Raw genomic sequence first — 24,366 nt, 5'->3', positions numbered from 1 at the left:
TGCTTGCCCAAGACAATGAGGGAGGCACTGGTGGTGCCACTGCTGAAACCAGGTAGAGAGGCGTCCGATGTGACATCTTATCGGCCACTGTCCATGCTAACTGTGGACTACAATATTCTGAGCCATATCCTAGCCACCAGACTGCTGCCGCACATGACCAGACTAGTACACGGGGACCAAGCAGGGTTCATTCCTACCAGGAACACATCACTGAACATACGCCGACTGATTCGGATATTGGACGGTGCTGAGGACACAGACAGAGAATCTGCAGTCTTATCAGTTGATATTGAGAAAGCTTTTGATAGCCTTGAGTGGGCTTACCTAGATGAGGTGTTGGTGAAGTTCGGTATAGGTGAGGGGTTTGGTAGATGGACAAGAGTGCTGTATTCATCGGCCACAGCGAGGGTACGCCTAGGATCGATTATATCCTCAGATTATCCAGTCCGGAGAGGGACGAGGCAGGGGTGCTTGTTGTCCCCACTGCTGTTTGCGCTGGCGATTGAACCATTGGCGGCGCAGGCAAGGTCCGGGGCCATGTACCAGGGGATCGAGCAGAGTGAGAAGTCGCATTACATATCCTTATATGCAGACGATCTGTTGTTATACCTAGCAGGAGCAGACCAGGCCCTGAAGGGAGCAGTGGGCATGTTATCTAGGTTTGGCCGCTTGTCGGGCCTTAAGGTGAACTGGACTAAGACTTGTATTTTTCTGCTGCGGGCGGACACGCCGTATCCCCCTCGCGAGCTGGGTGTGGTCTGGGAGCCATCTTGCTTCACTTATTTGGGTGTCCGCATCTACCATGAGGCCGCGAGTCTGTTGGAGGGTAACATAGGGCGTTGTATGCGCGCATTGAGAGGCTGCATATCCTTCTGGGCCTCCCTCCCTTTATCTGTGTTGGGCCGAGTGGCGCTACTGAAAATGGTGGCGCTTCCGAGGCTGCTGTATTACTTACGCACCCTGCCGATCTGGATTCCCCAGCGGGTCTTTAAAGAACTGAGGATGTTAGTGACGGACTTCATTTGGGGTCACGGGCGATGCAGGGTGGCATTGAATACTTTGGTCAGGCCCAAGCTCGAGGGAGGGATGGCAGTCCCCGACTTTGAACTATACTATTTAGCAGCACAGCTTCAAATACTCACACAACACGTTGCCAGGGAGTTCAGAGGGCCGGATCATGAACGAGGGACTGGTATTCAACGGCACGTCCTGGCCTATATAGTTATGCAGCAGAAACTAGAAATGAGGGACCTTACAAAGGAGGAAAAAACGAGCAGGCTGTGCTCGCAAAGAAGGCTAAAGAGAGCAAAGAGTGCAAGGCCGTATGCCCCAGAAATACCATTGGGAATGCTGACCGCTCTGCCGCATGGGGGTGATTGGTCCCCGTTATCAGAATGGGAGGAGTTAGTCTTACAGATGGTGGGGGACTTATACATAGATGGAATGTTAGTCCCTTTCCAGACGTTGCAGGACCAGTTTGGCCTACCGGACGGGAGCTTTCTTCTGCACGCGGCGGTAGTGGCGGCGATACAAATGCACTGGAAGGGAGGGCTGATGGAGCCGGAAACGACCATGGCCTGCCAGTATGTGGTGATGGCCGCGGGTACATTTAAAGCGGTGACCTGCCTTCATAATAGGATGGTAAATGAGGGACTGGAACCGCTTCTGGCGCTGAAGACGAAATGGGAAGACAGTATAGGTAAGCCCATCCCAGACACGGTGTGGGGCCATATTCTGAAACGAACATGGCAGGGGACAAGGAATGCACGTTTCCAACAGGTACACTTTTATGTCCTGCACAGGGCATACCTGACCCCGGAAAGGATTAAACCGTACTTTCGGGTACATGACGCAGTGTGCCCAAGGTGCCTGGCACCTGCGGTTGACCTGGACCACCTGCTATGCGGCTGTCCGAAATTGGGGACGTATTGGCCGGAAGTGGGGGAACTCCTGAACAAGGTTACTGACAGGGCAGTGCTTATTGCTTTGGTTTCCTCACATGAAGATCACAAAAATAACGAGTAAATTCATTGATCTAGGGCTCATGCTGGCCCAAAGAGAAATTACCTGGCACTGGAAGTCCAAGGAGGGTCCGTCGGTAAGGAGATGGATGAATGAGCTGCTGGAATGGTCTGGATGTGAGAGTGCGCTCCGAATGAGACAAGCTGCTAGGACTGACAATGATAAAAGCTTGGAGATGGCGAGAGCGTGGGTGTTGATAGTTCAAGCGTTGCGTGACTACATGGTGGATGACGAAGAATAAACACACTGAACACTTGGGGCTCCATGAGGCTTAAAAGAACAATGGCACCACCCGATTTGTAGCGTGCTCCATCCTTATTGTAGCAGGACTATGCCCACATCAGCAGCGGTTGAGGGGGGAGGAGGGAGGTAGGGATTGTTTGGGGAGGGTTGTTAGGCACCAAGGTTATGTTCTGGGAGAGTCTGAGGCTGAGCCTAGGGCTAGGCACATAGCGAGGGTCCCCGGGTGGGGTCATATAGGTTGCCGTGGATGACAATTGATATACCCTGGACTGACACCACAAGCGACCACTGGTAGATAGGAGCAAGATCAGGGGTTACAAATCAGATATCGCTTACATAGGACGCTGGAGCATGCTGGCTGGTGCAATGGGAGGGGTGGGAATTTAGGGGGATAAAATGCAGATACTAAATGATGTCATTGACCAGACACCCCTCTGGGGTAACCACTGTGGCGCTTTTGCTGGGCATATGAATCGATGTGCCGCCCGGCCCCCGGGTTGTGGACTAATTGGCTGTGTACGAATTTATGATTACTTTGTCTATGCATTGTGACGCCCTGAGTGTACTGGTTGTTCTATATTGTGAACTGGTTTCTAATTCTGCAATAAAAACAAATTAAAAAAAAAAAAAAAAAAACATAAAACTTAGAAGAAGGAATATGTGAGGCAACTGGATGTGAGTGTACTTCGGTGAGACATAGCAAAGGAAATGTAATTAACCACAGGAAACTGAGTTGCCAAACTACAGACAGAAGAGAGTTTTTCTATTTGGCTCTTCTGCAACTGTTAAAGCCTTGATGTGCTGAAGCTGAACTACTTGGAAACTACCACTGCTATGAAGACCTTTTCAATGCTGCACAATACAGCATTCAGTGCCCAGTCTTTTCAAACAACATGCAAATGTTGAAAGATGAGATTGAACAGGAAGAAACTATTGCTGCTGAGACAGGTATGGGGAGTTCACAAGGCAGCCAAAGTTTTGGACCACTGAGTCAAGATCCACTCAGACAATACATTATTCAAAATGAAGCAATAATGGCCGGAGGTGGAGACTGCACTGCAATAAACAAGAGAGGAAAGTCTTTATTTTGAACACTTAGTAGCACAACTGAATGACAAACAGGAAGAAATGCATATCGAAGCAAAACAAAAAAGAGAATTGATTTCTGTGCAAGAATAAAGAATGTGAATGTTCTTCATTTAAACCAATTCTACTCTTTATTAGTGGTCAAGCTGTCACTGGAAAAAACGTATTAGTTAAAGGTCTCACAGCTTACCTACAGGACAACATAATCAAATTTATCATGTTTAGTAACAACACCAACTGGATTAGCTGCACACAACATTAAAGGAATTATTTTATATCAACCGCCTATGCTACCTGTTGAAAATGGCAATAAACTAGAATACCAGAACTTATCTGTTGAAGCTTGTCATAAGGTATCAAGAGTATTGAAGAAACTGAAGCTTTCAATCATTGATGGAGTGAGCATGGTTTCAAACTTAATGCTCACCTTCATACACTTAATAATGCAGCAGAATTTTAAAACAGAACATGATGTGCTCATTGGAATAAATCATTTAATTGTCTTTGGTGTCCTACTGAAACTCACCCCCATGAAAGAACAGCCTATTTTCAAGGCACTTCTCCATAATGAAACAAGACATTCTTTGGGAAGTATTGCCTATGTATATAGTTGGTTAAGCTTTGGATACAACGAATTAGTGAAGAATATGCGTCAAGCATTTTTTGTTGTATATGGAGATATATTGATGGACAAAGGAGGGTAAGCCTGCTTTGGAAAGTTGACTTACCAAGGAACTATTTTCATCTGACAACACAACAGTACAACTAATTTATAATTTCATTGAGAAAAATAAATCCATAATGTGTCTAATGCCTACACTTCAAGAATAATCCAACTTCAACAAACAAATACTGAAGCTGGGGAAAGAAGATATTTTAGAAATAACAGCTTTTAATACAAATGAACACCAGGGAATAATAATACTACTAAATGAGAAACTAGAAACAAAATGTAATTCTTTGGAGAAATCTGTGTTTAGGACTGCTGGATTAGAAAAGTGTTTACACATGTGCAAAAAATTTTAAACAATTTTGCAGCCTAATTTAAATGTGGAAAAGGGTTAATAAACGGTGCTATCGGGAAATGTATTAATTTAAAAAAATGTCCATATAAGGATGAGGTTGAGTATTAACCATGAAATTTGATCAGATTGATGCTATGAAGCAGATTGGGCAATGTATTGTAAGTTTTTTTGCTTGTGAAGGACCCATACTTGTGACAGCAACCGTTTCCAATATCTCTAACGTATGCTGTAACTATCCATAAATCTCAAGATTTGTAGTCTAGATGCATCTTTTATTGATATAAGAAGTTCAGTATTTAAAGAAGGTATGTTGTATGTAGCATTATCCCGAGTTAGGATATTGCCTGGTTTCTTTTGGGTTGTATTTGACAATAAGAAAGTTAGTGCTGTTGCAAGCTGTGTAGGAGAGTACAATTGGTTAAGAAGTCAGATCAGATCAGATTAGCTTTCTTCGATTTTAGTTTAAAAACCATAAAAGCAACAACAATACATACATAGATATCTCAACATTTCATTACTAGGTTAATATCAACTATTAAAACAGGATTAAATCAGTGTGACGGGTCAACTAATCAATGTTCGTGCGTATTCAAGACTAATTAGAGGCTAGAGTTAGTGGCACAGGGTACACAAGATCCCCTTCTCCAGGAATTATAGTTCATTGTCATTTGTCTTGGTAACGGAATATGTTGGAAGCTCGGATAGAAATCAAACAAGTCCCAAATGCAAATGGGGCCATCTCCTTCATTGGGCTGGCAAAATCGTAGGTAGGGGACTATGTTCCTATTCTTAAATTTGATTAACACCAGGTCCCCCGAGATGTCTTTGGGCAATGTACCTAGCCACCCCACCCTCCTGACACTCAGGATTCCACCATCTAGGTCAGGTGGCAAAGGTCTGTTGTGCTTTAGCCAGAAAATGACCTTATTTAGCAGGTCCTGGTGTGTTTCGAGTTTGCCCTGGCTAAGTGTAGGGACCCCAGAGAGGACAGTCACGTATGGGGCGGCTTCGGGAGGTAAATTTATGCGATGCCTTCTTCTAGAGCGGCCCTGGATGCTGTATGAGGTGTTAACGCGGAATTTAATGTAACATTGGGGCCAGTTGGAATGGGTGTAGTAAGAGGCAGTTCTAGAGTTTGGACTTTCCTGCATGCAATGGGCTTAGACTTTTCGTGGTTGATGGGAGGATTAGGGCAAATAGGTATAGCAATTTTATTGATTGGTAGAGAGTTCCTTTTAAGTGTTTTTTCAATGCTGGTCAGCCTGTCCCCTAGTTCGTTAATTTTTGTAACCAGAGGTGATATTGCCGATATTAACAATTGCTCAAACTGAGCCAGTAAGGTCAATTGGAGGGGCGATACAGTGTCGTCTATTCTATACACAGCCTTATCCGTCATTAATGTGATTAGGCTAGAGGGGGATGGTGTAGAGCTGGTGCACGATTTTGGAACGTTAGATTGGTTCTCCTTGTCTTTTTCTTCATCGTGCTTCCTTTTACAATTTAGACCCCGGGACGGTATATTGGCTTGAGATTGGTCTTTATTGAAAGGTAGAGGTACATCCCGTGGAGTGCCGTTTAGATAGTCAACATCTCTACCCATAATAGGGGGGGTTGATGCGTCCGGGACATACTTGGTGCCACACAGGGCATTCAGCTCCTCCCAGATGGACATGGTTAATAGAAAAAAGAACTCCAAAAGCGACAATAGGCAGTACAGTGCAAGACAGATAAGAAAAACGTCTCTCTACCTCCTCCTTGGAAAGGGTCAAGTGGGGTGGCCCGTCCCGTCCTCCTCTGGCCTCTGAGGGCCGTAGAGGGCCCGCCCTTTACCCAGGCTTAGCCCGGCGCTCCCGCGCGCTCCCCAGGCTTGTCAGGTCCACTTTGAAAAGGCCGCCCGCTCCCCCGAGACTGGTGAGGGACTTTGTAGCGCCTCCAGGCGTGGAAGTTAGCTCTCGCGGCTTCCTGCCGCAAGGCAGGCTGGGGATTGTAGTCTCCGCCGCTCGGTGGCCGCAGCACGGTGTCAGATGCTGCGGCGGCGGGAGGAGACAGCTGGCAGGGTCCCGCTGGCGGAAGAAGGTGAAGCAAGCCTCCCCAAGCTTGCAGGTCCACTTTGAAAAGGCCGCCCCGTAATGTAGTCTTATAATCGTATAGTCTTATAGTTTTAAGCTCCATTTGCCAGACTTTTACGAATATATGAAATAGAAGAAAAAAAAGACTTTTTTTTCCCCCAGCAACAGCAGCAAAGTGAGTATTTATCGCTCACCAAATTCAGAAACTTCGCCACTCGCCGCTCTCCGGTCGTAGATCGCAGCCTTGCCGAGAAGCCGCTCACATTGGCACCTTCCACAGCCCTCGATTCCACCAATCACGAATTTAAGAGCAGGAATTGGAAGTCCGCCAGCAAACAAAAAGCTCCAAGGTGCCAAATACCACAACCGCTTTTGCCGTCAGGATGAGGAGCTGTGCAGCAGAAGCCACGATGCTGCCACTTTTGGAGAAGCACCATGCAGTCAAAATCGGAAAGTCAAGGCGCCAAATACCGGCGCCCAAAATCCAGTACAGGGAGCCCAAATACTCGGCGGAATCTCTTCAGACATTGTCGCTTTACCAACTCAAGGAACGCCAGAAACGCTCCCGTTAGCTGCAGCCGCCGCCGCCATCAGCCTCGTGCAGGGAGAGGGATGAGCGAGGGAATCAGTTACAGGTGCTACGTGTTCCCTCTGAGATTTGTGGTGAAGAAAGGGGTCAACAACTTGATTGCAATCACCTGCATAAAGACGATCTGAACGCTTCACGAATTTGCGTGTCATCCTTTGCGCAGGGGCCATGCTAATCTTCTCTGTATCGTTCCAATTTTAGTATATGTGCTGCCGAAGCGAAGAAGTCTATACGCTCCTGATTTAAGGTCAGTACCCTATTTATGAGAAATGGGTAATCCATCCAAAACAGAAGCTTACAAAAGAGTTAACTGATGTTCAAAAAAAGAAAACAAACCAGCACAAGCAAAAGGGAATCAAGAAGAAAAAACTGGAAAATGAGGGAGAAATTGTCGGATACCAGTTGGAAAATAGTTCAGGTGCCAACTTCTATGCAAATGTTGTTCTCAAAGTACTGTTCCACATCTTTTAAATCAAATTGAACAAAAACCAGATAAGGGATTTTGTTCTGCATTGTATCATTTGCTCCAACGTTTACTCAGAGACAGATCTGTAATACATTCTGCTTCAGGCATTCAAGACCTTATATATATATATATATATATATATATTACCTACTGGCTATCGCCAGTAGGTATATATAGTTAGAATTTTTTCCCTATGGGACTTTTGAAAATTCTATGTCTAATAACTTTGGCGTTTGTGGACGGAATCGGCTGAAATTTTCAGGAAAATGGCACATTTTGTTTCTGAGCAGCCCCTGAAAATTTGGTGGGGTTTCGTCAAGGGGGGGCTGAGAAAAAAGGGGGGTCCCAAAACGCGTTTTTTGCATTGAGTTTTCCATAGGGCGGTTGGACTCACTTTTAGCTCGAACGGCTGAATGGATTTGCACGAAACTTGGCAAAATTGTAGGGACTGTTAGCCCGATGTGCCTTTGCTAGGTCTCAATATATGTGCTCCAGTAGTTTTTGAGAAATTAACGTTCAAACCAAGATATATATCTGTAACAGCGCTCTGGGCAGCGATCCGGTCCGCTTACTTTTCGCTTATCGGAACTTTGCGCGCAGAAAGCTGATTGGCTCTCCGGTGTCTGTCAACATTCTAAACAGTCCGGAGCGGACGCCATCTTGTCTCTCGGTAGGATCGAGAGAGAAGAAGAGGTGGAAAACGAAGGGGGAATTTAATGAAAGGGGGCAAGGTATCCCCCTCTTGACCCCCTAGGAATGTTGTTGGGGTTATTAAAGGGTCCCGTGGGGAAATTAAAAAAAAATGATTTTTCACGGTAGAAGCGCGGCCGCGAACTGGTAGCGAAACGGGAATTCGCCATTTTGTGCTTCGTAAATTAAATTACTAGTTATAAGTGGGTGCGGGAGACGTATCCTAATCCCCTATGTTTCCTGAGGGTGGGTGAGGAGGCTGATATATGTTGATACATCTCTTCCAGCGGCTGTGCGTGAGCTTTTTTTTTTTTTTTGCTGCGTGACAGTCCGGAGCGGCCGCCATCTTGTCTCTCGGTAGGATCGAGAGAGAAGAAAAGGTGAAAAACTAAGGGGGAATTTAATGAAAGGGGGCAAGGTATCCCCCTCTTGACCCCCTAGGAATGTTGTTGGGGTTATTAAAGGGTCCCGTGGGGAAAATAAAAAAAAAATGATTTTTCACGGTAGAAGCGCTTCACGGGCCGCGAACTGGGCCGCAAACTGGTAGCGAAACGGGAATTCGCCATTTTGTGCTTCGTTAATTAAAGTACTAGGTATAAGGGGGTGCGGGAGACATATCCTAATCCCCTATGTTTCCTGAGGGTGGCTGAGGAGGCTGATATATGTTGATATATCTCTTCCAGCGGCTGCGCCATCTTGCCTTTTTTCGAATGCCACAATTTTGTCGTGCACGGCAGCCATTTTAGATGCTAGGCTGGTCCCAGGCTATCACCTACCCCTGCGGATGTAGTTTATGGCCCCAGCTGTAGAGAATTCAGACATGCCAATCCTCCTGATTCAGGCGTGTGAGTACTGATTTCAGTGCTAGTCTCCCGCCTCCCGATTTCTGCAAGCAAAAACCCGGGGGCATATTACGAACAACTAGCGATAATTTTTGTCTATAACTTGTTTAGAGACAAAAATTATCGCCGCACATCGGCGATTTTTATCGCAGATAAACCTTGCTATTATCGCAGAAAAGTCAGCGATATTCATGTATTATCGACCTAATGCTCTTAGCCATGTTATCCACCTCCCATTGGATAACATGGCTAAGAACTGCTCAGGGCAGGTGTTAGATTTTGGAGATATTCGCGCTTAGCGCGAATATCTCCAAAAGTTGGTAATAGAAGGTAGCGATGTTAGGGACTGTTTCCAGTCGCTAACATCTTGGCACGCCACTTTGCATGTCATTAGTGATAAGTATCACTGACATGCAAAGCGGGGCCCAAGATGGTCGCTATCTCCTTTTAGCTGTCACTAACTGGTGTTAGCGACAGCTTGATAATAGGGAAATAATTTTATCTCCGCTTTCATGGTTTTTAAAGCCAAAAAAGCGGAGATAAACCCCCTTGATAATATGCCCCACGATTCCTTGGGGGTTTCAGCTGACAGGGCTTGGTATTGTGTTACATGGTAATTTTTCCATGAAACGTCAGAGGGTCGATGTAGGGGTTCTAGAAGAGGTGATAAACCATTTAAGCCTCATGAACAAGCGCATGGTCTTTTAAAGATTTGTGAAGTACTCGGGGCGGCGGTGTGTGTGTGCCCTCTTTCAGGAGCGGGCGGGGGGGCACTGCCAGCAACTTGCCAGGTCAGGTAGTGTTCAACACGTGCATCACCCTTTCTCTGCCTGCTATTGCGCTCCATGCTTCGGAAAGGTAAGAAAAAGAACGTGCATTTGAGTTTGAAATGTCCGATCCTGCAGCAGCACACTTCCAAAGCCCACACATGACAATAACCCGAATCAAGGCCCCATTCACCCGTTTTAAAAAAAATAGATAACACTCCAACAAAGTAAGGTTATAAAACTTTATTAACTACTAACTTTAACAAACGGAACAAAAACTAAAAACATTTAAACATTTCTCAACACAAAAAGCAACAATGGTTAGAAGCTGTCTTTTGTGCGAATAGTCCCAAGGCAGCACAACGTGCAGAGTTCTGGACGGCACCCAGGTGATGTCGCCTGGGTGCCGCACTGGTTTAGGGATCCTACAATGCTGCTCCGAAAATTGGCGTGGGGCGTCCCGGGTGGGGCGGGGGGAGGCCTCGTCAGTAGCGGTCTGTTGTGCGAATAGTCCCAAGGCAGCACAACGTGCAGAGTTCTGGACGGCACCCAGGTGATGTCGCCTGGGTGCCGCACTGGTTTAGGGATCCTACAATGCAGCACAGAAAAACAGCGTGGGGCGTCCCGGGTGGTGCGGGGGGAGGCCTCGTCAGTAGCGGTCTGTGTCCAGTGTCACATGGCTGACACAACATGTACGACAGGCACCCAGGTGATGTCCAGTAAACTGCCGCACTGGTTTTGGTATCCTACAATGCTGCTCCGAAAATTGGCGTGCGGCGGCCCGGGGGGGGGGGGCGTGGGGGAGCCGGCGTGAACGGGCCTCCCCAGGTGGCGGCCATCTAGCTGAGTTGCGCTCGCTCTTGCGGCCACAGCGTCTCGCTCACCATGTTGTTGAGTTGCTCCCACTCTTGCAGTGCAGCGATAGGCGGCTGCCACATGGCCCTTAAAATGGCGGACGGCTCCTCGGTTTTGGGCCTGGTCCACTGAAATGGCCCTGGGACACTTTGGAACTCGGACGCTTGCCTGCTAGGGCTTGGGCTCCATTCTCGAAAAGCGTCCCCTCAGCCGTGAAGATTGTATAAAAGTCTTGGGGGCCCCCGACTCCCGCAGGCTTCCGGTGGGGAGCGGCTGCCATGATTGCTCGCGGAATGACCACGACGGAGCCACGAGATGGTGGTGCTCTCATGCTGACGCCAGCTTCAGTCTGAATGATCCAGAAACAAGGTGGGGCTTTCATCGTTTGGGAAAAAAAAATGTTCTAAACCAATGAAAAGTGTTACTTTTAGGTCATATGACCAAGCCTTCCATCTTTAGGAAACCAAAAGTAAAATGAACCAATGAAAAGTTTTATAAACAAGTCACATGACCTGTTATGCGACATAGGGCTACAAAAAGCGTAGAAAATCCGTTGGCACGTGAGGCGGCGTCAGTAGCGGACCGATGTGCGAATAGGCCGAAGGCAGCACAACGCGCCGAGATCCGGATGGCACCGAGGTGGTGTCCAGCAAATTGCCGCACTGGTGTGGCCATCCTACAATGCTGCGCCGAAAGACGGCGTGTCCAGCTGAATTGCGGTCACTGTTGCGGTACAGTGACTCGAACGCGCCGAGATCCGGATGGCGCCGAGGTGGTGTCCAGCAAATTGCCGTACTGGTGTGGCCATCCTACAATGCTGCGCCGAAAGACGGCGTGTTCAGCTGAGTTCCGGTCACTCTTCCGGCACAGTGACTCGAACGCGCTGAGATCCGGATGGCACCGAGGTGGTGTCCAGCAAGTGGCTGCACTGGTGTGGCCATCCTACAATGCTGCGCCGGAAGTCGGCGTGGGGTGCCCCGTTGGCTTATGAGGTGATGTCAGTAGTGGACTGATGTGTGAATAGGTCGGAACCAGCACAAGGCGCCAAGATCCGAATGGCAAGTCCTGGATGTTGAGTGCCTCAGTTGAGATTTCTGAGCAGTGCTTGTAGGACTGTCTGAAGCTTATTTGCACCTGCTGCAGCTTCACTAGGTCCGGCGGAACTTTTTGCCTTTTCCTTTCTGCTTCTTTTCCTACAATGCGTTTCTTCTGAAGACACGACCAGGTCCCTGAATGTGTGCAGGGGGACGCTATTGATTGAATGAACGCGCCGAGATCTGGATGGCACCGAGGTGGTGTCCAGCAAATTGCCGCACTGGTGTGGCCATCCTACAATGCTGCGCCGAAAGTCGGCGTGGGGTGCCCCGTTGGTTTATGAGGTGATGTCAGTAGCGGACCGATGTGTGAATAGGTCGGAACCAGCACAAGGCGCCCTGCAGTGTTGAGCCTTTTTCAATGTCTGTTTTTTGTTGTTTCCCCTCCATCAAAAACAAAACAAAAATACAAGGCGCCAAGATCCGAATGGCAAGTCCTGGATGTTGAGTGCCTCAGTTGAGAGTTCTGAGCAGTGCTTGTAAGACTGTCTGAAGCTTATTTGCACCTGCTGCAGCTTCACTAGGTCCGGCGGAACTTTTTTCCTTTTCCTTTCTGCTTCTTTTCCTACAATGCGTTTCATCTGAAGACACGACCAGGTCCCTGAATGTGTGCAGGGGGACGCTATTGATTGAATGAAAATGGCGGCTTGACACAAAGCTGACTCAAGCGTTACTGTTGGTGCTATACAGACAAAAATTGGTTTTCAGTTTGTACATTCTTCAGGTTTTTTTTTTCCATCCAAGTCTGATTGAGAGTTTGTAGAAAAATGGCTTCAGATTTTCCACATACTACTCTTCAACATTCTTCCTAAATGTAACAATGTGAAACTCACTAGGAGAACGGCTGTTTCTGTTTCCTTTCAAAATGCTGCCACCAATATTTTCTGAATGGAAGACACCATCTTGTAGCATAAAGGGCCGAAAGGGGTTCTGGTCTGGCCGATGGTTGGTGGAGACATTTTGACTATATCTTGGACCTGCCCGGCCTCGCCCAAAATGGCGCCGGTATAAATGGGACTCGTAACTCTTTGCCCGCAAATGTATATCTAGAAAATGTTATTGTAAGTGGCCCTGTCGTATTTTAATTACAAAATGTACGTCCACCGATTCCGCAACTGTTAGACACCTTTGTTCTTGTCACCTAATGGCCCGCTCGTTACGTTCTTCTACAGTGTAAATGTCTCCTCATCATATACGATTTCAGTTTGCTCCGTGGCCGGCCCACGTGGTTATAGGCCCGTATTTGTATACTGACATTTTCACAATAAAGGTTTTTAAAACAAAACACGGTAGTAGTATTTTCATTTGTAAAGTTTTTACTTTTAGTGACTGTTTTCGAATCAGTAAAAGGCAAGTGAAATAAAGCAGTCCAATTACATGACGGATAAAAGGTATAATATGTAGGAACGCAGTAAAGATAAATGGTCAAGGGCAGTTGTGTTTTTCATGTCTGCAACATAAAGTGATCGATAAGAATCTGATAATCAGGCGTATCGGCGACTAAGACAGCAGGCCGAATCTCTTTTACTCAACGGCTCCGTCATGGAAGGAAGAAACGCCCTTTTTCTCGAAAAAGGAATATATTTTACTTGCAAGACAGTTGTAAATTTTCCGGGAAAGTACATTAGCCTGGAATATTATAACATATGTTTGAAAAAAAAATATTGTTCGAAAATAATAAAAAGCGTAATTTTTAGGTCATATGACCAAGCTTTTCATCATTAAATTAACAAAAGTAAAATGAACCAATGAAAAGTTTTATTAACAAGTCACATGACCTGTTATGCTTACGTTACGCGCTGCGCGCCGCGCCTCGGATCACTTCCGGGTGCGCTAACGCGGCGTGTCATAAAACGCATTACGCGACAACGTAGGTCAAGAATATAGTCTAAATGTCTCCACCAACCAGCGTTCAGAACACAACCCCTTTCAGCAGTCCAAAAAGTTCTGTTAAATGACAACAGAGGGGACAGGCAACAAGAACCATCAGTCAAAGAGGGGAGGGCAAGTTCTTCTCTTCCGGGTCATGTTGGGGCGCTACCGGAACTGATCGAATTGGTAGTCTACAGTGTTTCTGGATGTTTCAGACTAAAGCTGGCGTCAGCATGAGACCACTACCATCTCGTAGCTCCGTCGTGGCCATTCCACGAGCAATCATGGCAGCCGCTCCCCACCAGAAGCCTGCGGGAGTCGGAGGCCCCCAAGACTTTTGTAGAATCTTCACGGCTGAGGGGACGCTTTTCGAGAATGGGACCCAAGCCCTAGCAGACAAGCGTCCGAGTTCCAAGGTGTCCCAGGGCCATTTTAGTGGACCAGGCCCAAAACCGAAGAGCCGGCCGCCATTTTGAGAGTCCTGTGGCAGCCGCCTATCGCTGCACCGCAAGAGTGGGCGCATCTCAACTACATGGTGAGCGAGACGCTGTAGTCGCAAGAGCGGGCGGAAAACAGCTGAATGGCGGAAGAGGCACAGTGTAGCAAAAGCGGGCGGAATGGCAACTAAAACGATAAAGGGGCGCCCCACTACAGCTTGTCTTCAGGTCAAACGGATTGTGGGACAAGGTCCAGAATTGAAGAGTCATCAAAAGGCAAAAAGTTCCGCCGGACCCCGGGAGCCGGCCGCCTATGTCGGGGGCGATCTCAGGCTACACCAGTGCTATAAGACTTGGGGAGGGTGTCGGAGCCAAGCGTCTTCTCCGAGTCCATGGCCATCACACCGCCCCTCAGGGGCCTCCGTCAAGCTGTTTAGGAAGGTAACATATCACATTGTTTTCTAATGCAGTCAGGTCCACAAACGACACTCACTTACTTTGAGAATAGTGAAGCTGCAGTAGGTGGAAATAAGCTTCAGACAGTGTTACAAGCGCTGCTCAGAACTCTTAACTATGGCACCCAACATCCAGAACTTATGCTATTTGAGAATGGTAGTGACATCGAAGCATCTCAGGGACCAAAACCATTAACGTACTTTCACGTATGAAAATCTTACTTGGGGAGGGGGCAGGAGCGAAGCGCCCCCTCCCAGTCAGCGCCACCACACCGTATGTTGAAAATCTGAAGCCATCGTTCTACAAAGTCAACCAAACTTGGATTGAAAAATCTAGAAAAATGTACAAACTGAAAACCAGTTTTGGTCTGCATAGCATCAGTAACAACGCTTGAGTCAGCTTTGTGTCAAGCCGCCATTTTGCTTTAACAAAGCACAGGCATTGAAAAAGGCTGAAATTCAGAACTCTAAACTATGGCACCCAACATCCAGGAGCTTGCTATCCGGATCTTGGAGCCTTGTGCTGTTTTCGATCTATTCACACATCGGTCCACTACTGACATCATCTTATAAACCAACGTTATATAAATAGTTTTTTAATAAAATGTTTTACCCTGTTTCTTTGCTGGTGTGTTGTCTATATTTTTAATATTTGCATAGGGTTTGTCATTATTTTGTGCGGGATGGGTGATGGAGCCGAGCTGTCTTGCAGCCCTCATGGTGTGGAGCTCAGTTCATCTCACTATTTTCGTATTTCTCAAGAAGGGTTGTTCCTAATATTTCTATTTTAGCGAGGTCAAAAAGAGATCCAATTAGTGGCCTACTGATTTTGCTCGATTACTTTTATTTTTTTACACGATTTTTCACTATCTGCAAAGACTAAACAGAGTATTGCGACTTTGTGCTTGTTTGTAAATAGAGAATGATCCAAAGAGAACCAATTCTAAAACAGTAAATGCTTGGACAACAATCAATCAAATGGAGAGACAAGGAGGCACGACGGATTACAACGGGGGTAAAGGCCTGCGTTAACTACCCTTCAGTATCTGCAAAGAGAGAGTACTACTAAGGCAAAAGAGGGGAGGGGGGGGGGCAGCGTTCAAAGCACATCAGCGTGCATAAATACGAAAATGTTTTTATCTATCACGTACTTGACATTTTAAAGCTTTTCATATTTGCTATTAAAAAACCAATGAAATTCACAGAAAAAACCATAGGTTATAGTGGATATATAGTTAGGAATTTGCATTTACAAAACCTTGAAAATTCAATGAAAAAACCATAGGTTATAGGCCATATATAGTTAGGAATTAGCATTTACAAAACCTTATTTTACTTGCATAAAACCATTGAAATTCCATATATAGTTAGCTAACTATAAGCGCTAACTATATATCGCGCACCCGCAATCCACTGCTGATGATGTCACATATTACATCATTCATGACATGGTCAGTGACATCACTGATGACATCACTGATGACATCTCAAATGACATCACTGATGACAACTCAAATGATATCAATGATGACATCTCAAATGACATCACTGATGACAACTCAAATGACATCACTGATGACATCTCATTTGTCATCACTGATCACATCACTCATGTGATAATACAATGAACCTCTTCAGACTCTAATATAACCTTACATACACTCAGTATATACAGACACTCACAGACTGTCACTCATCCATGGAGTTACTCACACACCTAGTCAGTCATGCAAAGAATCAATCACACCTCCATTTCCTCAACTATACAGTTATACCCATCTTACTTATTCAAACATATAATAACACATATTTACTCTCTTATATAATCCCTGATACAAGCTCACAGTGATCGATACAGCCACTCACACATTCACTGGCTCTTATGTTCAGTTATTTATATATCTCAACTCTCACATGTATTGTGTTTTACATACGTACTTACTTGCACATGTAGCAATGAGAAATCCATTCACTCACCAACACACCCATGCACAGTCAACCGCCCATATAGCTGTTTCCACATGCACTCTTGAACTCATACTCCTAGTGAATCAACTGCTTACACATCTATGCACAGAGTCACGCACCTCCCAGCCACCCACACACACACTCAGCCTCCCATTCAAATATTTGGGCAACCAATCAATAACCCATATGGCCACTCTTATAGCTACTGATCAACACATGCAGCAGCTTACACAACATCAAACATACTGATGCACGAATTAAGACAGTTTAGTCACTAACCCATGTACTCAGTGAGACACATTTAATCACTCACTCATACAGTCAGTCATGCACCTACTAAATTCTTCATCCAGACACTTATACATCCACTCATTCTTCAATATGTGAAACATATTTAAACTTTACAGACACATACAATCACTGGATGTTGTGATCAGTGATGTCATCAGTGATGTCACTGACCATGTCATGAATGATGTAATATGTGACATCATCAGCAGTGGATTGCGGGTGCGCGATATATAGTTAGCGCTTATAGTTAGCTAACTATATATGGAATTTCAATGGTTTTATGCGAGTAAAATAAGGTTTTGTAAATGCTAATTCCTAACTATATATGGCCTATAACCTATGGTTTTTTCATTGAATATATATATATATATATAGCAAATCACTAATATTTACCCTCAACAGTCAGCAAGACACACAAGACTTTACAGTGGTTGAGCTTGAAGTTTTAGAATAAGAAGTAGATATGTATCACTTATTTGGACTGAGTTACAAATGGAAACATGTCTGTGAAGACTGCTCCTTTACATCCAACACTCAAATAATTTCTGAGCGATTTCTTTACTTAACACTACCAGATTACTAAATTATGCCCTTAGACAGATTGATTAAAACTGCAAACCACAATGTGTCCTGCCCAAATTGTAGATCAAATGTTATGTCTATGTTGCTTCTACAAAGCACTGCGAAATACCTTATATTAATATTACAATGATGCAGAGCAGATAGAACTAAACTGGAAACCGAAATTACAAACTTCAAAAGTGGGCAAATATCAATTTTTGGGAGAACATATACTGCTTCTGCTATAATCTTTCACAAAGGAGTTAATATTAATCAATCAATAAACGATTTGTAGAGTGCTGGTAGGTGAGGGTATCAGGCACTGAGAGGGGCTGCTGCTCGGAATTGTCAGTCAAACATCCAGGTTTTTAGGCAATCTGTGAATTTCTGTTGGGTGGATACAGTCTGGAGGTAGAAGGGGAGGCCATTCCAGATCTTGGTGGCCAGATAGGAAAAGGTGCAGACGCCACTTTTGCTTTTGTTGAAGCGATGAAATTGGCCTGGGAGAGGGAGGCAGAGCATGGTTGTCTGCTGGTCTGATGGAATTTCAGTCTATGGTTGATCTATGGTTTAGGTAGGCTGGTCCTTGTTGTGCTCGGCCTTGTAGGTGTGGGTCAGCAGTCTGAACCGACACCTTTTAAGGACAGCGAGCAAGTGGAGTGCTCTGAGGTGGGGGTGATGTAGACTCTTCTTGGGAGGTTGAGGAAAAGCCCGGCTGCAGCCTTTTGGATAGTTTGCAGTCTGCTTAGTAGTTGTAGATGATGCCAATGTAAAAGGAATTTCTGTAGTCCAGGCGGCTGTTGATGAGGGCTTGGGTGACAGTGAGTCTGGTGTTGAAGAGAGACCATCTGAATAACTTCCAAAGCATGCAAAGGGTGAAGAAGCAGGGTGGGGAGACAGTGTTTATCTACAACTTCATGGTGAGCTTGTTGTTGAGAATGATGTCAAGCCTTCTGGCGTGGTCTGTGGGAGTGTGTGAGCGGCCCAGTTTAGCTGTTCAGAAGGAGTCATCTCATGGGGAGGTGTTACTTCTGAAGATGAGCACCTCTATTTTGTCGATGTTGAGTTTGAGACATTGTTTTCCATGCAGGGGGCTATGCTGGTCATGCACCTGTGGAAATCGGTTTGGTGTTAGTGGGGTTTGAGGATAGGGAGGGGTTGAGCTGAGTGTGGTTTGCATTTGATATGATGTTCATACCACAGGATTTGACCAGCGTGGCCAGGAGGGCCATGTATGTATTGAACAGGGTTGGACTCAGTGAGGACGCTTGGGGAACGCTGCAGATCATATTCTTTGGGCTTGCGGTCTAAGGGGGGAGGTTCTTCTGGTGAGGAAGGAAGCAATCCTTTTAAGGGCATTTCCTTGGATCACCATCTGATGGAGTCCATGTAGGAGAATGTAGTGTGACATGGTGTTGAAGGCTATGGAGAGGTGAAGGATGATCATGGCTGCGGTTTCTCCCTCTTTTAGGAAAGATTGGATGTCATCAGTGGCTGCTCTAACTTCTGGAAACTGCACTGTCTATTTATCGAGTGAAAGTGGATGGATGGTATGCAATGACAGCAACCTTAAATTCAAACCAACACAGCCTTCTCAAACTACGAAATTCTTACCTCTTTTTCCTACAACCACAGTTCCAAGGAGTAATTTTTGAGAAAAGTAAAATATAGTGTTTCTTAAATGTGTCTTGCCAATGTTTTAGACATCATTCAGCCTATAAGTGGTGATGTCTTGAAAATCTTCCCCAAAATTCAACCGTCCTTTTGTCTTCCACAAAGGAGATAATTTAGCATGTGAATACTACACTGTCTAATTAATGACTGCAATAAGATGGACACAATGGAATCACAGCAACCTTCAATTGGCACCACAACTCCTTTGAAATTATTACATTGTCACCCTTTGTTTCTTTATGTTATGTTATGTTATGTTAAGGTAGGCTTGTAAAGCGCACTGTCACCGTGGGTTTCCTGGCGCTGATCTGATGCTAAGGGGGCGAAGGAAGTTAGCTAGATTGTGGGAAAAGCCAAGTTTTTGAGATTTACGAAATTGAATGAGAGAATTAGAGGATTTGAGTGGGGGAGGGAGAGAGTTCCAGAGTTTAGGGGCCAAATGTGTGAATCTCCGACCACCGGATCTACAGAGTTTGATAGGGGGGACAACCAGGAGGTGAAGGTGAGAAGATCTGAGATTGCGTGAAGGGCAGTAGGGACTGATAAGGGATTTCAGGAAGGCAGGGCAGGGACCGGTTAAGGATTTGAAGGTGAGGCAGCCGATCTTGAAGGCTACCCTCGAGATGACAGGAAGCAAATGCAATTTGGTAAGGAGAGGTCTGGCGGATTGCCATTTTGGGATCCCGAAAGCCAGTCTCGCCGCTTGGTTCTGAACAATTTGTAGTCTGAGGAGAAAAGATTTAGGCAGGCCATGATAGATAGAGTTCGAGAAATCCAAGCGGGAGAGGACAAGGGCCATGATGACTTGGATCAGGGCTTCGGGGGTCAGGAGATAGGCCACCTTCCTGATCCTGCGCAGCTGATACATGCAGGAAGAGACCACCATCCCTATCTGGGGCTTGAGGGATAGCTCGGAGTCAATAGTGACCCCGAGACTCTTTACCGAGGCCACAGGGATGGGGGGGGGCAAGCTCTGCCGGCCAGAAGTGCAGACCCCAGTGGATGGAGCTCTTGCCCGGGAGAAGGAGCTCCGTCTTCCCGGGGTTCAATTTAAGTTGGTTCTGGCTCATCCACTGGAGGATATGGGACATAACCGCCTGGAAATTAGAGATAGCAGAAGGAGAGTTAAGAGGAAAGATGAGTTGCAGGTCATCAGCGTAGTTGAAGATGGTGACGTCCCACTGCCTCAACGAAAAGAGAAGAGGTCGGAGGTACAGATTGAAGAGAAGAGGGGATAAGGAGGAGCCCTGGGGGACCCCGCAGAGTGAGCGCTCCCTAGGTGCCCTAAAGGTGCCCAAGCTGAGTGTCTGAGACCTCCCGGTCAGGAAGGATTCGACCCATGCCAACGCCAGGCCCTGGATGCCGGCCTGCTCTTCACGGTGGAGGAGGATGTTATGGTCCACCGTGTCGAAGGCGGCCGACAGATCTGAAAGTACCAGGGCCTGGGGTGTACCCTTGTCAGCGCCGTCTCTCAGGGCATCCAACACGGCCAAGATCACTGCCTCCATGGAGTGGCCGGGTCTGAAGCCGGCCTGGTTGGCCTCAAGAAAGTTAGAGCTCTCGATGAACTGTGAGAGACAGGCGGTGACGTGAGCTTCCAGGATTTTAGAGAAATAGGGCAGGAGGGAGATAGATCGGTAGTTCGCCAGGACTGCGGGGTCGGCTCCGGGCTTCTTCAGTAAAGGCACCAGGACAGCCTCCTTAAAAGAGCTGGGCACCGTGCCGGTAGAGAGAGAGGAATTCAGCAGAGGGATTATACAGTCAGGTAAAGTAAGGCAGATGTCCCGTAGTATGGATGGTGGACAGCAGTCGTCCGGTGAGCCGGACTTAACACGGACGGCCAGAGTGGCCAGGGATGCAGGATCTAGAGAGGGGAGGTGAGTGAGGGAGAGAGCACTGTGAGGGGGGCAGACAGAATCAGCACCAGGGGGGGTGACTGGGATAGTGTCCTTAATCATGACAATTTTCTGTAAGAAAAACGTGCTGAGCGCATTGCACGATTCCTGCGTGGGAGCCTGGGTCGGGAGCGTCCTGGGGTCAGAAGTGAATTCGTCAAGGACTTTAAAGATCTCCTTCGATTTACAGGGGGCTGATAGGATTCTTTCGGAGGCGTATGCTTTTTTGGCCGTAATGATGGCTTTTTTGTATTTGTTGCGAGCGGCCACATAAATGTCTCTGCTTGACGGACAGTAGTCTCTCCTCCACTTGCGCTCCAATTGGCGAAGTTCCAGATGTTGGATTTTAAGTTGGGAGTTAAACCATTTATGGGAGTTGCTGTGTCGAGAGCGAGGGAACTTAGTTAAAGGGGCAAAGATATCGCTGGCTGACGTGAGCCAGTGAGAGATGTTACCGTCTAGCTCATTAGTGCAGATATCGTTAGGGAGGGAGGGACGGGTCTGTGACAGGTGAGAGAGCAATTTAGAAGAGTCAGCGGCCCTCCACTTGCGGGCGACGCCGCCCTCCTGCAGGGGGATCCTGTTATGACCGACGACAGAGATTGTAGTCTCAATCAGGGAATGGTCGGACCACACGCAAGGTGTGATCAGCGGGCAAGAGGATTTGACCCCGTGGACCCAGATGTGGTCGAGAATATGACCGCCACTGTGGGTGGGAGAACTTCCACCCAAACTTCTATATACTATTTCTGAAGAAAAAAGTAATGTATTGTATTTTGTCTACATGGCTCATCAGCATTTTAGACAACATTTGGCCTACAATGGGTGTTGTTTTCGAAAGGATCTTAACAATTCAAGTGTGGCTTACATTTATGAGTATTTGGGTATCAGGTATAATAATGAAGGGAAAAGTTGCAAGGTTCATTTGTTTAACATTAGTGTAGTAAGTGTATGCAAAACAACTGTTTTACGAATTCTAGTGAATGCAATGCATAGTGTCACTTATAAACAGTGGTGCAATGTTCAGTTATGTTTTTTCTACAATCCATACACTGTCTTTATTTATACATATCATTTGATATCCTTTCCCAGTAGTTTCTTTTAATGGGAGGAGATGCTAGAAAACACTCATGGAATTCATTGTGGTTTATTTGAGTTCTGGCAACTAATTTAAACTCACCCAAACATGAACTTACACATACACTCACTTATCCATGTAGCCTCTCACTCACCCATTAAACCACTCATGCAGCCACTCACTCACTCACACAGCCACTCAATGAGCCACTCACTGATCCATTAGATTACTCACATACTCACTCACCCATGGAGCCACTCATGCCCTCTTTCTCTCACCCATATGCCCACTTATGTAATCAGTCGCTAACACATATACCCACTTATGCACCCTCTCACCCACTCATACTACCACTCATATACCCACTCTCTCACTCATAGAGCCACTCAACACCTCCTCATCACCCATACAGTCAAACATGTACCCGCTCATTCATGCATTCAGCCAGCCACACAGGACAGCCAAAGCCACTCATAAACCCTCTTACTCATCCATAAAGCTACTCATGTACCCACTACTGCACCCTGTCACTCACTCATAAAGCCACTCACACACTGAGTCACTCATTCATACAAACACTTAATATCTACTCACTCACCCATACTGGCACTCCTGCACCCTCTCACCCACCAATATAGCTGTCATGCAGCCACTCACTCACCCATATAACCACTCATATACCCTCTCGGATGTGCATATAACCACTCACACACCCACTCTGTCACCCATAAAGATACTCAAACAGCCACTAATGTACGATTACAGATACTAAGAAATGCACTCCTTCACCAATACAGTCACTGATAGAACCACTCATTCATCCACTCAACCACTCATTCACTCACACACTCACCCATACACCCAGTCACTAACCCTTGAAGCCTTTCATGAACCCTTTCACTCACTCATACAGCCACTGAGATATCCACTCACTCTCCTATATAGCCACTTACACACCCACTCACTCACATATGCAGCCACTCACTCCCACTTACACACACATACAGCCACTCTTGCATCCAGTCATTCACCCATACAGCCACTGACACAACTTCTCAACCACCACTGTTGTAATTCATGCACCCTTTTACTCACTCATTCAGTTACTCAAACACTCACCCACTTACCCATGTACCACTCACGTACCCCCTCACTCACCCATGTAGCCACACATGTACCCACTCACTCATACCTTTACTTATATAGCCACTTACTCCCCAATTGAGGTACTCACATATCCACTCACCCATACAAGCATTCATGCATCCTCTCCCTCACCCATATAGCCAATTACTCACCCATACAGCCACTCACTTACTCACTCACTGATTGAGTTACTCACAAACTCATTCACCCATGCAGCAAGTCAAGTAACCCCTCACTCAACTATATTGCTACTCATGCATCCACTCACCCAAACTCACTCATGCACCCTGTCACTCACTCATACAACTATTCACACAACCACTAATTCACCATACAGCCACTCACTCACCCATAAGGCATTCAAACACTCACAAAATCACCCATACAGATACTGAGGCAGCGACTAATTTACTCATACATATTATTAGACATGCACTCGTTCGCCTATACAGTCATTGACAGAACTACTTATTCACCTACTCAACCACTCATCCTCTAATGCTCTCACTTATATATCTAGTCATACACATACTCAATGACCCAAGGTCATTTATGAACTTTTTAACTCACTCATACAGCCACTCAGATACCCACTCACTTCTCTATACATCTACTTATACAGCCACTCACTCACATATAGAGCCACTCACAAACCCACTCCAACACTGTAGGAAGCTGGCTCTCTATATAGTGTACTGAAATGAAAACTTGGCATGGAGACAGATCATATCCTCTGGAGCTGTTGTACATTTTCTTGCCTCACTACTCTATCAGGGTTGTCGGGGAGCAGCACATTGACAAACCAGACTTCAGAGGAACAGTGCCTGTGGGGTGCAATGGAGTTATGCCTGTACTTCAAGGGAGGTTCTCTGTGATTTTGGGAAGGCTGGAGGTGCTCCAGGGTTCTTGGAGCCCTTCCAGGTTCAGGATGACACTGCAAGTAGCAATGGTTGAGTCCTTTCGGCAGCAGGCATGGTTTGCTGACTTTTTCTTCTGCAGCAGGGCTTCATCTCTTGTGCTGCTGGTCATCTTAGTGCTGTTTTTTTTCCTCTAAATGAAATCTAATGTTCAGGTCTCAGGGTGCCAACAATTACTGAATTTAGGAGCGTTATAAGTGGAGACAGGATGTGGCTTATGAGTTACCTACTTTTATGGTGGAATTACAGGAGACTCTCTTAAAGAATCTCCTGTGTGAATTTAATAATAACACTGCCATCAGTGAGGATTTATTAAGACAAGAT

The 24,366-nt window shown here is 46.1% G+C and overlaps 1 non-coding gene across 1 annotated transcript; it reads right to left on the bottom strand.

Moving 5' to 3' along the window:
• Positions 1–7,151: 7,151 nt before the first annotated feature.
• LOC147726217 (U6 spliceosomal RNA) lies at positions 7,152–7,255 on the bottom strand. Its single transcript, XR_015309660.1, has one exon. It is a non-coding gene; the product is annotated as a U6 spliceosomal RNA (small nuclear RNA).
• Between the last annotated feature and the right edge of the window lie 17,111 nt (positions 7,256–24,366).

Source organism: Lissotriton vulgaris, chromosome 3_1 (assembly GCF_964263255.1).
Source record: "Lissotriton vulgaris chromosome 3_1, aLisVul1.2, whole genome shotgun sequence".
Classification (NCBI taxonomy): domain Eukaryota; kingdom Metazoa; phylum Chordata; class Amphibia; order Caudata; family Salamandridae; genus Lissotriton; species Lissotriton vulgaris.
This window is presented reverse-complemented; position numbering and strand designations above follow the sequence as displayed.